Source organism: Lemur catta, chromosome 8, assembly GCF_020740605.2.
Source record: "Lemur catta isolate mLemCat1 chromosome 8, mLemCat1.pri, whole genome shotgun sequence".
In the NCBI taxonomy this organism is placed as follows: Eukaryota; Metazoa; Chordata; class Mammalia; order Primates; family Lemuridae; genus Lemur; species Lemur catta.
In genome coordinates this window covers 48,534,142-48,546,405 of record NC_059135.1, presented here as the reverse complement: position 1 = coordinate 48,546,405, position 12,264 = coordinate 48,534,142, and the positions used below count along the sequence as shown (strand labels likewise).

The 12,264-nt window shown below is 35.4% G+C and overlaps 2 protein-coding genes across 3 annotated transcripts in view; both read right to left on the bottom strand.

Annotated features, from left to right (window-relative positions):
- TTN (titin) overlaps positions 1 to 1,927 on the bottom strand; it is a 269,437-nt gene extending 267,510 nt beyond the window's left edge. For both annotated transcript variants that reach the window (XM_045559324.1, XM_045559323.1), the window contains exon 1: positions 1,732 to 1,927. The gene's annotated coding sequence lies outside the window, so the exon portion shown is untranslated. The remainder of the gene's footprint in view (positions 1 to 1,731) is intronic.
- A 5,397-nt stretch (positions 1,928 to 7,324) lies between these two features.
- The window catches only part of CCDC141 (coiled-coil domain containing 141), a 178,271-nt gene continuing 173,331 nt past the window's right edge, over positions 7,325 to 12,264 (bottom strand). Inside the window, exons 26-27 of the transcript XR_006736829.1 lie at positions 9,244 to 9,367; positions 7,325 to 7,360 (exon numbers count right to left, since the gene is read on the bottom strand). The gene's annotated coding sequence lies outside the window, so the exon portion shown is untranslated. The remainder of the gene's footprint in view (positions 7,361 to 9,243; positions 9,368 to 12,264) is intronic.

Genomic DNA, 12,264 nt, shown 5'->3' with positions numbered 1-12,264 from the left:
GTTGTCATTGACTCAGACATTATCTGATGACTTAAAATAGTCCCCAGAACTAAAAATTTGAACTTTGCAGTTCTTTTCCTAACTTGAAAACCTCTGACAAGTCTTATCAAATATGCAAACTTTTTGTAGACAGCGTACGGTACTTTTCATTTCTTCACAGTTCTTCGTACTGTGACTGTGTAATAAATGTTGCTACTGCTGAAGTAAATGTTCAGAAAAAAAATTTAAATTTAAGTGAGCAGGCCAAAATAGATTTTAGCTCTGAAAAAATGCTAGCCTAAATTCCTAATATGGAACAATTTGCAAACTTTGAATAATGAAAGACTGGTGTAAAATGTAGATATAGTGAAAAGGCCTCTGCTTTCATAATGTAAAATGTTCAACGTCAAAGAAATGGATATAGAATTTGCAGTTAAGTCCTTTTGTTAAGTGGAAGAGGTACTTTGTCTATTAGTTTCAAAGAGATTATGTGAAGAATTTTTTAATGCATAAATACCTAATTATTTAACATGAGTATTCTACTGTTCTGAAATCAAAAGGCAATTTCTGAATTGTCAATTGCTGCATTACTATTTTTCATGAAATTCTCTGTTTGCTAAAACTGTACAGAGAAATAATCTTCCTAGTGCTGATTTCATACCTTATCGTAACTTTTTACTTAGCTTAAAAAATAATGAAACCAGCATTCTCTCAGATGATAAAATTTATATTTGGAAAATTTAATAGTGTTCAACAGTTTGTTCGTGAAACTTTTGTCAAGAACTCCTTTCTGTAGCATATTATCTTTAGGATGAACAACTTTTTGTGTCTAACTTTTCCTTTTTATAAGCTAGTGCATCTTCTAAGCATAGCTCTCTTCTTAGATATATAATACATAATTATATATCTATGTATTTATAGGCATTTACAATTAATAATCTAACTCCAGGAAGATGGGAAATCAAAGTGTATTTAGAAATAAAAACTCTTTAGGCATTGTTTCTTACCCTTCTTAGCATCAACATATATCATATAATTGGATTATGAGTTGAATTAAAATGCATGATGAGATTCTGAGTATTTTAGAAAACAATTACATAGCTGTATTCCAAATCTCTAAATCTGTTGCAATTAACTGGCCTAAATTGGTCTTATATTTCTATTGTCTGGCTAAATTTTGTTGATTTAGCACTTGCTCTTCACAGGCCTTTGTCTAAGTAGGGCTGAAGGTATGCATCTAAAATGTCATGCTCCTAAAATAAACCCTCCACTGTTGACTGACAGCAGGCAAGTGTTGTGTCACTGTCCTGCAACTGATACCTCAGCAGTTGATTCCCTTAAAAAGTCATCTGGGTGTAGCTGATACCACATGCATTTTATCAGAGCTATTCTTGGTGTCCTTCACTTTATCACTGAGTAATATAACCTTGAACATTCTCAACACACAAGAAAGAGTCTAAAAAAGAAGCAAACATTTCTATCATCATTTTAGATCTAAACTTTTAGAATCGTAGGTGTATTTAAACAATTTGAATCATTGAATCATTTAGCTGATATGCTCAGCATTCAACTTTTTAAAGAAAAATGCTCACAAATTTTAAAACAGAATCTAATAAGCAGATTCGAATAACGGAACAGCATCAGCAACAAGTAGCTACACAAACACTTCTACATAGGCCTTTAGCACACAAAATAATAAGGAGCCAGTAAGAAGGTGACTCTACTGTTTAAGTAAGAAAAGACGCTGCTCACCTGATTTCTCAAGAGTGCCTAAAAAGGGTGGGACTAAGCCCAAAGTTGCTTCTGAAACGACGTCCTATGTAGAGTTGGTTTTTCTGACCATCTCCAACATGAATCGGTGAGCCTCTAAACCTCAAAACAAAACTACACAGTCAAGACTGTGTAGTTTTGTTTTTCTATGCAATCCCTACACCCGAGGCGAGGCTGGGAATGCACGACTGCTCAAGAGCCAGGGGCTGGCCTGCCCTTATATTCTCCAGATCTGCTGACAGTCCCACATCCCCAGGCAGGTCCCTGGGTGATTGGCTGTCCTAGGAAAGCATGATGGGAGAGGACCTATTTGGGAGTGTCACATACCACCTGTTCTTCTGATTGGCAGTGCTAAATTTACCACCTCAAAAGAGGCTTTACCAAGGAAATAGAACTGTATCTAAAGAACAGCTGTGTTGAATAGCTCAGAGAAGAGCATTTGTTGCCAATGTTAAAATCTGACAATGGGGTCTGAAAAGAAGATGTGACAATAGATTGCACTTGTGGGCAGTCATATAAAACAGCCCCAAGCCTGAGGTCTCTGCCCTGAGTCAGGCCCCACTCTTGTCCCCCCGCCAACCCCTGTAAAACCAACCAAATGGACCTGTCAATCATGACCGCAGATGACGGAATTTATCTCATGCATAAAGTTCATTCTTCTTTGAAAAATTGTTGCTATAAACCTTAGTGTTGAAGAGAGCTCATTTGTACTGTCTACATTCTCCAGAATCCACTTGTACTTTGGGGACAATTACACCAATGTTAATAAGCTAAGTGTTTATACAACCCTGCAAAAAAATGATGCTGAAAGGCAAAATCTGAACCCTGCTTAGATTTAGTCTGTACAGCACAATGATTTCACTTTTGTCAGATTTCATTTTTGGCTGGCATTAATATTTACAAATATTCATGCACTACTCCCTAATAAGTAGCCAAGCCTTATGTTTAAATCATCCATAAGGTTCTTTTTCCAGGCACATGAATGCTGCTCTGCTAATCTCTGGAGTTTGCTGTTACTAATGGGAAGTGGTTAGGAGATGATATAGTTGCTATTTTAGGACTGAATTTAATTTCAAGCAAGAGATATTTCAAATACAAAAGAGCACACCAAAAGATCTTAATAATGACTCAGCTGAGAGATTTGTACAACTCTACTTAGAAGGAAGAAAATTGTCTTGTTGATAATAGAAAGAGACTTTTATCAATAAAATAAACTACAATTTTAAAATTTAAGTTAAATTTCTTTATGTCTATAATAAAAAATTCCTTGTTATGGAAGAATTTGCCAATGCACTAGACTTTTCAACTTCCTGAGTATTTCATACTTTATAATTATTTATATAGTGATTAATTGGTTAACATTTAACAAAGCTTAGATTTACTGACAACTGTTGCAGTATAATTATATTGACAAGACAATATTATGTGCTTATTTAAACATTTGTCTCCTTTACTTAAGTGGTGATATCTGTATTGGTGGCATCACCCACCCCTCCAGACTGCATCTGCCATAATTCTATTTGATTGCTTTATTCAGAAACAACTGGTTTTGTGTTATATACTTTGAAAAATATTCCCAGTGGAAGATTTCTGTTACTGGCAACCTGCCAGTCATAAGGCAAAGAAAGACCAGAAATGCTGTGTGATCTTTCTGTTTTGGGATGTTCACCAATTGGCTATCAATTTAAAATGTATTTGTGCACATGTTTGGGTATGTGTGTGTGTATGTGTATTTTCAGACTCATTTGACCTAATGTGAAGCATATTAATCTTGGGTTATGCTTGTTGGAACTAAAGACAAACCACTTGAATTCTTATGGGAACTAGAGGGAATAAGTGAATAGAATCTTGAAGCTTGTGTCATCTTGACCTGATGCAATTCAGGTTACTCAAGAACCAAGAAGATGGACCATATGTTATAAAACATAAAATCAAGTGTTTGCCCTCTTAAGCTGCTTGTCTAGTCCCTGTTCTTAGACTTTTCTAAACTTTGCAGTATTGTCAGGATCCTTGTCTTTAGGCCTTTACATCCTTACATGCAATTATTACAAGCAAAGAAGGAAGAAAGCAAGGAAAAGGGAGAGAATAAACAAGGAAGGAAGGGACCAGTTAGTAAATAACTAATATACTACTCTGGAAAGAGGCCTTTTTATTGGGTTAGTGAGCAACATGTGATATTATGGTAAGCATTAGTTTTAAAATTAAATATGCCATGGTTAGAATTAGTCAATAAGCCCAGTGGAAGCCAAATGCTACTCAGATTTGGGGTGTGTGCTGATAGAATAAGATCTCAATTTACTACCCCGACAGTGGGGAGGAACCCCATAGATAATCCAAAACAGCTGATAATTCAAATATAATGCCTACTTAGTTTTAGAATGTGTGGCGTGATTCTTTCTTTGAGCATAATTCTCCATGTAATTCAATAAATATTTATTAAGCATGTGCTCAGTGCTGAGCACAATGCTAAATTATTATGATTCTGGATTCTGTCATTATTTATTGATTCAACAAACATCTACTGAGTGTTGACCTTGTGCTGGGCATTGTGCTAGATGATGGCTAGACTGCACTGACCAAGAGAAGACCATTGTGGTGGTTGTGATTTTGGAGATCACAGTCTACACAAACTCCATGCTCATTAATCCGTGACTGAGACCGAGATCAGGATATGTGTAAAACTCAGTCAGAACTCAGTCTACATAGTTGTTGGTGTCAGACCTGTTCACACTACATAGAACCATTCATCAAAGAAAGAGCTTACTGGGAATTATTTGAGAAATGGGTAGTTTTTAAGGCCAATGTAAAAGTCCTAGAAAAGAATAAAATTAATGTGTCTTATAAATCATTAAATATTTTTGTGTGTGTTCTTACTGTGTTAAACATGGTTCTGGCACTGGGATTATAGCAATGCACACAACAGACAAAAATCTCTGCTCTCCGAGAGTCTACATTTTTGTAAGCACAGTAGTATCCAGTAATAGAATATCTATAAATTTCTTTCCACTCATAAAATGCTTTAAAGCTGAAATATAGGCAAATCATGGAGCTATTTTTACACACGGAAGTAGAAAAGTGAATTCAGGAAGTGCAGGGTGAAAAACTTGCTGTCCCAAACAACCTGTTTTAATGGATGACTTCTGCGTTCCGTGAGTTATAAAGGCAGGAAAAGTTACACTGAGAACGTGGGAGGCAAGAAATTGCACTTAAAATTCAAGAGAAGACTTATTGTCCCATTTTTTCTACCTCCAGTAATAATTGCTTTAGTGGCAAGATCAAATTAGTTGATTTCCACAACTATTTACAAACACAATTAATGACACATTAAATCCAAAAATTATTCTAAACATGTACAATATTTTTGACAAAATAAGAAAGATCGGAAAGTTAACGTCTTGAATTTCTCAGTAGCACTGACTTTAGGAGCATGGGGAATTTACTCTTACCCTATGTGGGCTTAGGCAACTCACTTGAATCTCCGAGTCTCAGATTTGTCAGTTGCAAATTGGGGATTATAATATCCATTTCAAAGGGTTATTGGGAAGATCAAATGAAAGAAGGAACGTGACAGTTCCCAGGACAGTGAGAAGCTGACACATGGTGGGCATTTGTTTGTTTGCTACTGCCAAGAATGACACAAAGAAAATAATTTCTGTGCTTAGTAATATTGATTTGATTAATTATCTCTAACCACCTGGTTGAATATCCAGGATATTGTTTTCTGAGAAATCTTTGTGAAGCCCAAAAGTGAACTCATAGAAAGAAACACATTGTCATGTCCTTCCCTGAAGGACCTCACAAGGTGATATGACATTTATATGTGGATTAAAGCAAAGCCCAAGAAATACTGGAATCGTAAAGAAGAAATAATCTGGGCTTCTGAAAGCCTAGGCCAGGAAACCATAAACCACATCGGATCCAACCACCAGCAGATGCTCACTGGAAGTGATATTACTGTCAAATAATAAGCTTTACACATGCCAAAGGGAGGCCGTCTGGCTCATTTTATCCAGTAACCTCTGCAGGCACAACACCTAGGGATTACGGGCTCTCCCTGGGCCAAAAACATATTTGGAAGCTGAAAAATAAGTTTTTCTCTGAAATACAAAGAGAAATCTACAAAAATGAAAACAATGGATGTTTATCAAACCCCTGCAAACAAGTCAACTCCGTTTGAGATGAGTATATTTTGATATATTTGATATGTTCAGGGTGAATCCTCCAAAAATAAAATAGCCCCTGAGGTACAAAAATCTGAAAATGACCTTGAAGGCAGCTCCGCTGTCTCAAAAAACAAAGGTAAGCTTTGAAATATTAAGGGCCCTTTGCATCTTTAAATCATGGTTTATGTTCACATGGAACTACTTCTGAAGGTTCTGTATGTCTGTTGAAGAGATTTAGGGCTTTTTGCCTCTATTTCAAATTTTTAAATTCCTCTTTCCTCTACATCCTCACCTAATCACAAATTTCCAGTCCTTTTTGAGCAAGCCTTTCCTGTGCAAGTGAAGAGTGGGGTGCTGCCCTGTTCTCTGGGGACCCCACCCCACCCCATTTTCTACCCACCTCTCTCCATCCTACTCTGTGCCTCTGGGAGGCTGACTCCTGCAGGGGTCCTCTCTGGCCCTCTGGCTTCTGGTAAAGCTGGGCCAATGGGAAGTGCTGGCAGGAGAGAGTTTGGGGTATTTAACCCCTGCCTCCCTGCCTGGCTGTAGCCTGACCATGCCTTCCTCTACTTGTGGCAGAGCTCTTGTAGGAACCCCTCTGCAATAGGTACTCTCTTTGGTTCTAGGAACTGCTCCTTTCCCCAGTGTGTTTAGCTGGGGCTTTGCACAGTTGCTAGCCCAGGATTCTTCAGCATCCCCTGTTAGTTTCCATGGCCCCTGCCCACACTTTGTCCCTTCATAAAACTCTCTTCCATTATACTTCTAAGTTACATGTGCTTCCTGCCCTAATTATGACCTGACTTACTTGCACAGAGACAATAGTAAAAACATCTCTCTGTAAAGCTAAACCAAGTCAAGCACTTACTTTCATTGTTAGGTAATTGTTTCAATTTCCAATAGACTTCTTCCTTACCCCTTCTTCCTTCCCTTAATGAACATTAAGGTCAGACTTGGATTCCTTTCTTCCTCCCTCCCTCAGTCCTTTCCCTTCTTTCTTTCCTTCTTAAGTGATTTTTTTGTGTCTTCCATGTACCAAGAACTATGAGGTATACAGAAAATGTAAGGTCTTTTGCTTAGGTATTACTTGGGAAGACAAGAGAGCTATGTAACAATGCAAGGAGAGACAATAAAAGACCAGAGCCAAGTGGATAAAAGACACTAAGTGCTCACAGGTGCAGGAGAGCAGTGTAGAGTGAAACAAAGGCAGAGCTCCTTATGCAGGGGATGACTTGAGTTGCGTGTTTTCATTTTATTTCACAAAAGAATCAAGGCATTTCAGCAGAAGCACATAAAATATGATAAAAGACAAACAGATATAAAGAATAAGTTTCAGAGAAAATAGAAACAAAGTAGAAAACCAAAACCATGTCAAAGAACCACATAAGTTCATAATCCAAGAAGGCCACTCTATTTGCTATAGTTGATCTTCAGGTTTGATGATGAGCTTCCTGAAAGTTAAAGAAAAAAATGAAAGGGTGATTTTTTTAATGCTCAATTTTAAAAATGTATCTTGTACAACTTTATAGAGTAGGAACTGAGGGATGTATAGAGGAGAACGTTCTTAACAATGTACCTGTTATACAGGTACAGATATAGTGACCTAATTGATATATTGATATTTTTGGTAGAAGTTTTTAACAAAAGTCAAGGGCATGACACTAAAAGGCAACTCAATAAATGCAACTGAATGAATGGCTAAGGAAATACAGTACAAGTTAGAAAATTAGGAATGAGAGAGTGAGATTTCAGACTGATCCTTGGGTGGGATTTATAACATCCAAATGATCTTTGGCAACTAGCACATCTTTCAGGTGTTCATTTGATAGGAACTGCAACTGAAATCTGAGACTGTACTCTGGCTAGGATCTTGGGGTCCTATGTGGTTGGTTGAGAAGTGATTGACATTTTCTTTGAAAGTTTTTAACAAAGTTCACATTCTCTGTTGTAATATAAAGGTTTCCACATTTTCTCACTGGCCTTACCAACAACAATCACCACTTTATGCTTATGAAGTAATTTACATTTTAAAAAGTAAATCCAGTTCCATTTTGATAATTGTGCTCTTGGATTGTAGAATATTGGTGTTGAATATTGGTGTTACAAGGAACACGGGGGTCAGAGATTTTAGTTGCCTAAATCCTCAGAGCTCTTCTGTAGAAACCTAGCACTAGAATTTAGGTCTTCAACATAGTAACATTTTAAGATGAGTAATACAGAATAGTCCAATTCTTTAAAACAACTTTTCTCCTCATGAATTGGAGCAACTGCATTTATTAAGAAAATTTGTGAGTCAATATTTAAAGAATAAATGTCCCCTACCTTCAAAAGAGTGAATCAGATAATCAGATCAAGTTTATTACCTTTACATTACAGAAACTTAATGTAAATTACCCTTTAAAGAACTCCAAGTAAAGCTAAGAAACAGGCAAGGAAGTTCTTGTTATTTGCAGGCATTTAGTAGACATAATATACATTTTATTGTCAGCGTATAAACCATTAGCAATAAAAAAAGAAATGAACACACAAAACATAACCTTGATATATGAGCTAAAAAAAATCTATCTTTAAGGATCTAGGTTTAGTACTTCTGATGGAAAATTCAAATATTACTACAATAGGCAATGGATTAAAAAAAATCAACAGCTGCTTCTCAACTAAGATTTATGATGTTATTATATTAAAATTAAAGTAACCTCTAAGTTTTGTTTAGAGGTTAATTTCCATGTAACTTAAGTTCTCTATAACTCTTTTTGGGATTGCTATCAAATTGCTATTGAAATGGATTTATATTTACAGTTGATATATGTGTATGTATATCTTATCAATATCTCCCCCCTTCCAATAGCTGTCTGGAAATTTTGTTTGAAATAGTCTTGTTTTTAATTATTCATTTTAAAACTAGAGTCATGCTGAATATTATCTGTTGCATGCATATAAATAACTCTTTAAATGATTCCACCATTAAATAAGAGAAGCCTGTTTTTTCATTAACTCTTGGACATCAGTTGTGCATGGCACTGGTGCCATTAGCATGAGGTATTTTTCTAACCTAATTATATCACACATCACCTGGCCATTTTTATGTACTACTGAATTCATACAGATAAGAACTGAGAAATGAGTACACACAGACACACACACGTTATCCCCAAGATCCAAAACTCTTGAAATAGTTTCCATTCATTCACATTGGTACTAATGGCATGTGACACACTTTGTTACATAATTGTGATTAAGCCAATCAATAAAAATTTATTATATTTAAAGAAACTGTATAGACTTTTCTGAGATTTTCTGTGAGAGGACTCCAACACAAGGGAATGAGACTCACGTGCCAAGAAAAAGTCAGCCACAACTGAGGACCAGCCTTGTACCTTAGACCATGGTCATGTCTTGTACATGTACATTCTGTGAAGCTTGGGCCATTCTTAATGGTGTTCATAGTCTGTTTTTAGCTGTAATAGTAAATCAATGTTTATGCAATTATAAAATGTACTGCCATATGTCTGAACAAAACCTATAATGAGTACTTTGTTTGCATACCCATTTGTGAGTCCTGGATGGAGTCTTTGCAGTGCTCCACTGTTTATACTATTGCATTTATAAAGCCTTTGGTAAAATACAAGTTTAATAGGTGGCTTTTGTGGTGCATCGGTTTTCTTTTAAGTGATAAAGTACAATGCCATTTTATTTTGGACAATTAACATATGAAACCAAAAATTACCTTTGATAACATGTTTAATGGAAATAAAGAAAGCATTTATATTAATATTTAACATTTAGACAATATAAAAAGATTAATTTCCTTGAAAAGTTTCCAATTAACTGTAAGTGCCAAAGTAGCCAGTTGTATTCTACCTTTTAATTAACAGACCAACATATGACTTTATGAAATATTACTTTTTAAAGTATAATAAAATGGTTGGCATATTTTAGCTTAGGTTTCTAACAAGAAATCTTACAAATAACACTAGCAACATGGGCCCATTCTTGCTGACAGGAAAGTACGAACCCATGAAAGTACGAACCCATGAGAGCTACATTCATTCTTGCAGTGTAGCAGACTACCACTTGATAAGTCATCCACTTCAGGATGTGATGTTAGAAGCCAAAAGGACTCCATTTCTTCTATTATTATTATTATGTTATTGTTGGAGAAAGCTCAGTTCTACAGTTCTGTTAACACAATTTATTACAAATTTTTCTCTCTTGGTCTGTTGATGATGACAATGACCAGCAAATGATCACACTTGATTTCTGTTCCACCTCAAGTATTTCCCTGCTCTGATGAGCATTGTCTCCTTCAAACAATTCATTTCTCTCAAGACCCCAACAATTATTACAGAACGCTGCAAGAAAAAGCACGTGTGATGTGCTACAAATAGATTTCATTATCCATAATGTCTGTAACCAATTTATTGGAAAGGAGCAATTTCATGTTGCCTGCCTTTGCCATGGTCCCTGAAGATGCCTGATTCACTGTGATTAATTTATGGGCAGCTCCCTGGCTCTCTCCTCCATGCAGTTGTTGCAGGTCTTCTACTTTTGGTGACCTTGCTATCCTCTTATCAGTTCCAAGAATATTTTGTAGAGTTGTTAGGATTTCCTACATAGAAAATCATGATATCTGTGAATAAAGTTAGTTTTATTTCTTCTTTTTAATCTTCATAACTTTTATTTTCTCATCATATTCATTAGCTAGTGTTTTCAGTCTGACATTGAATAAGAATGGTGAGAGAGGACACCCCTGCTTTGTTTCCAATCTTAGGGGGAAGGTGTCCAGACTCTCACAATGAAGTATGGTATTAGCTACAGGTTTTTTGTAGACCTTTTTTATCAAGTTGAGGAAGCTTTCTCTGTTACTAGTTTTTGGATAGCTTTTTTTTTTTTTAATTATCATGAACACGTATTGGCTTTTGTCAAATGTTATTTCTGCATCAGTTGATATAATTATATGATTTTTCTTCTTTTGCCTGTGGATGTGATGAATTCATTGATTGAATTTTGAATTTCGAATGAGTCTTGTATATTTTGAGCAAATCCCATTTTTGGTATCTGTAATTCTTTTTATTTATTGTTAGATATGATTTGTCAGTATTGTGTTGAGGATTTTTGTGTTTATGTTAATGAGAGATACTGGTCTTTAGTTCTCATTTCTGGTAATACCTTTATCTGGTTTTAGTATTAGGGTAATTCTGACCTCAAAGTATGAGTTAAGAAGAGTTCTCTCTGCTTTTATTTCCTGGAATAGATTATAGAGCATTAGTGTTATTCATTTTCCTTAAATGTTTGGTAGATTTGTTGGTGAAATCATCTGGGCCTTATGCTTTCTTTTTTGGGAGGTTATTAATTATTCATTTTCTTTCATAGATAAAGGGCTATTCAGGTTGCTTATTTCTGCTTGTGTGAGTTTTGGTAGCTGTGTCTTTCAAGGAATTGATCTATTTCATTTCAATTATCACATTTGTGAGCACAGAGTTGCTTATAGCATCCCTTATTATCCTTTTAATGTCCATAGATCAGCAACAATGACCTTTTATTTCATTTCTGGTATTGGCAATTTGTGTTTTTTCTTTTTTCTGGGTTAGCCTGGCTAAAGGTGTATCAATCTTATTGATCTCAGAGAACGTTTTTGGTTTCATTGATTTTCTCCTATTTTCAGTGTCATTGATTCACACTCTAATTTTTAAAATTTCTTTTATTCCACTTGCTGTAGGATTTATTAGCTCTTCTTTTTCTAGTTTGCTAAGGTAGATTAGGTCATTGATTTTAGATTTTTTTTTCTTTCCTAATTTATGTATTTAGTGATATAAATTTCCCTCTAAGCACTGTTTTTACTGCATCCCACAAATTTTAAGTTGTATTTTTAATTTTTATTTATTTCAAAATATCTAGGCATTTCTCTTGAGATTTATTTTTTGATCAATGTGTTATTTCAAAGTATGCTGCTTAATCTCCAAATATTTGGGGATTTTGAGCTGACTTTCTGTTACTGATTTCTGGTTTCATTCCATTGTGGTCTAAGAACATTCTTTGTATAATTATTCTTCTTGTAAATTGTTAAGGTGTGATTTATGGCCAAGAATGTGATCTATCTTGGTAAATGCTTTCTGTGAGCGTGAGTATGAGAAGAGTCTGTATTCTGCGGCTGTTGGATAGAATACTTTATGAGTCAATTAGATCAAGTAGATTGATAGTGTTGCTTAGGTCATATATATCCTAATATTTGACTGTTAGTAATCCCATTTCTTGCACTTCTCTCCTTTTTTACACTCTATCACACTGTACACTCCTATTTTGGTTATATTTCTGACCACAACTTTCCTTTTTGCCCCCTATTCCGGAGCTCATT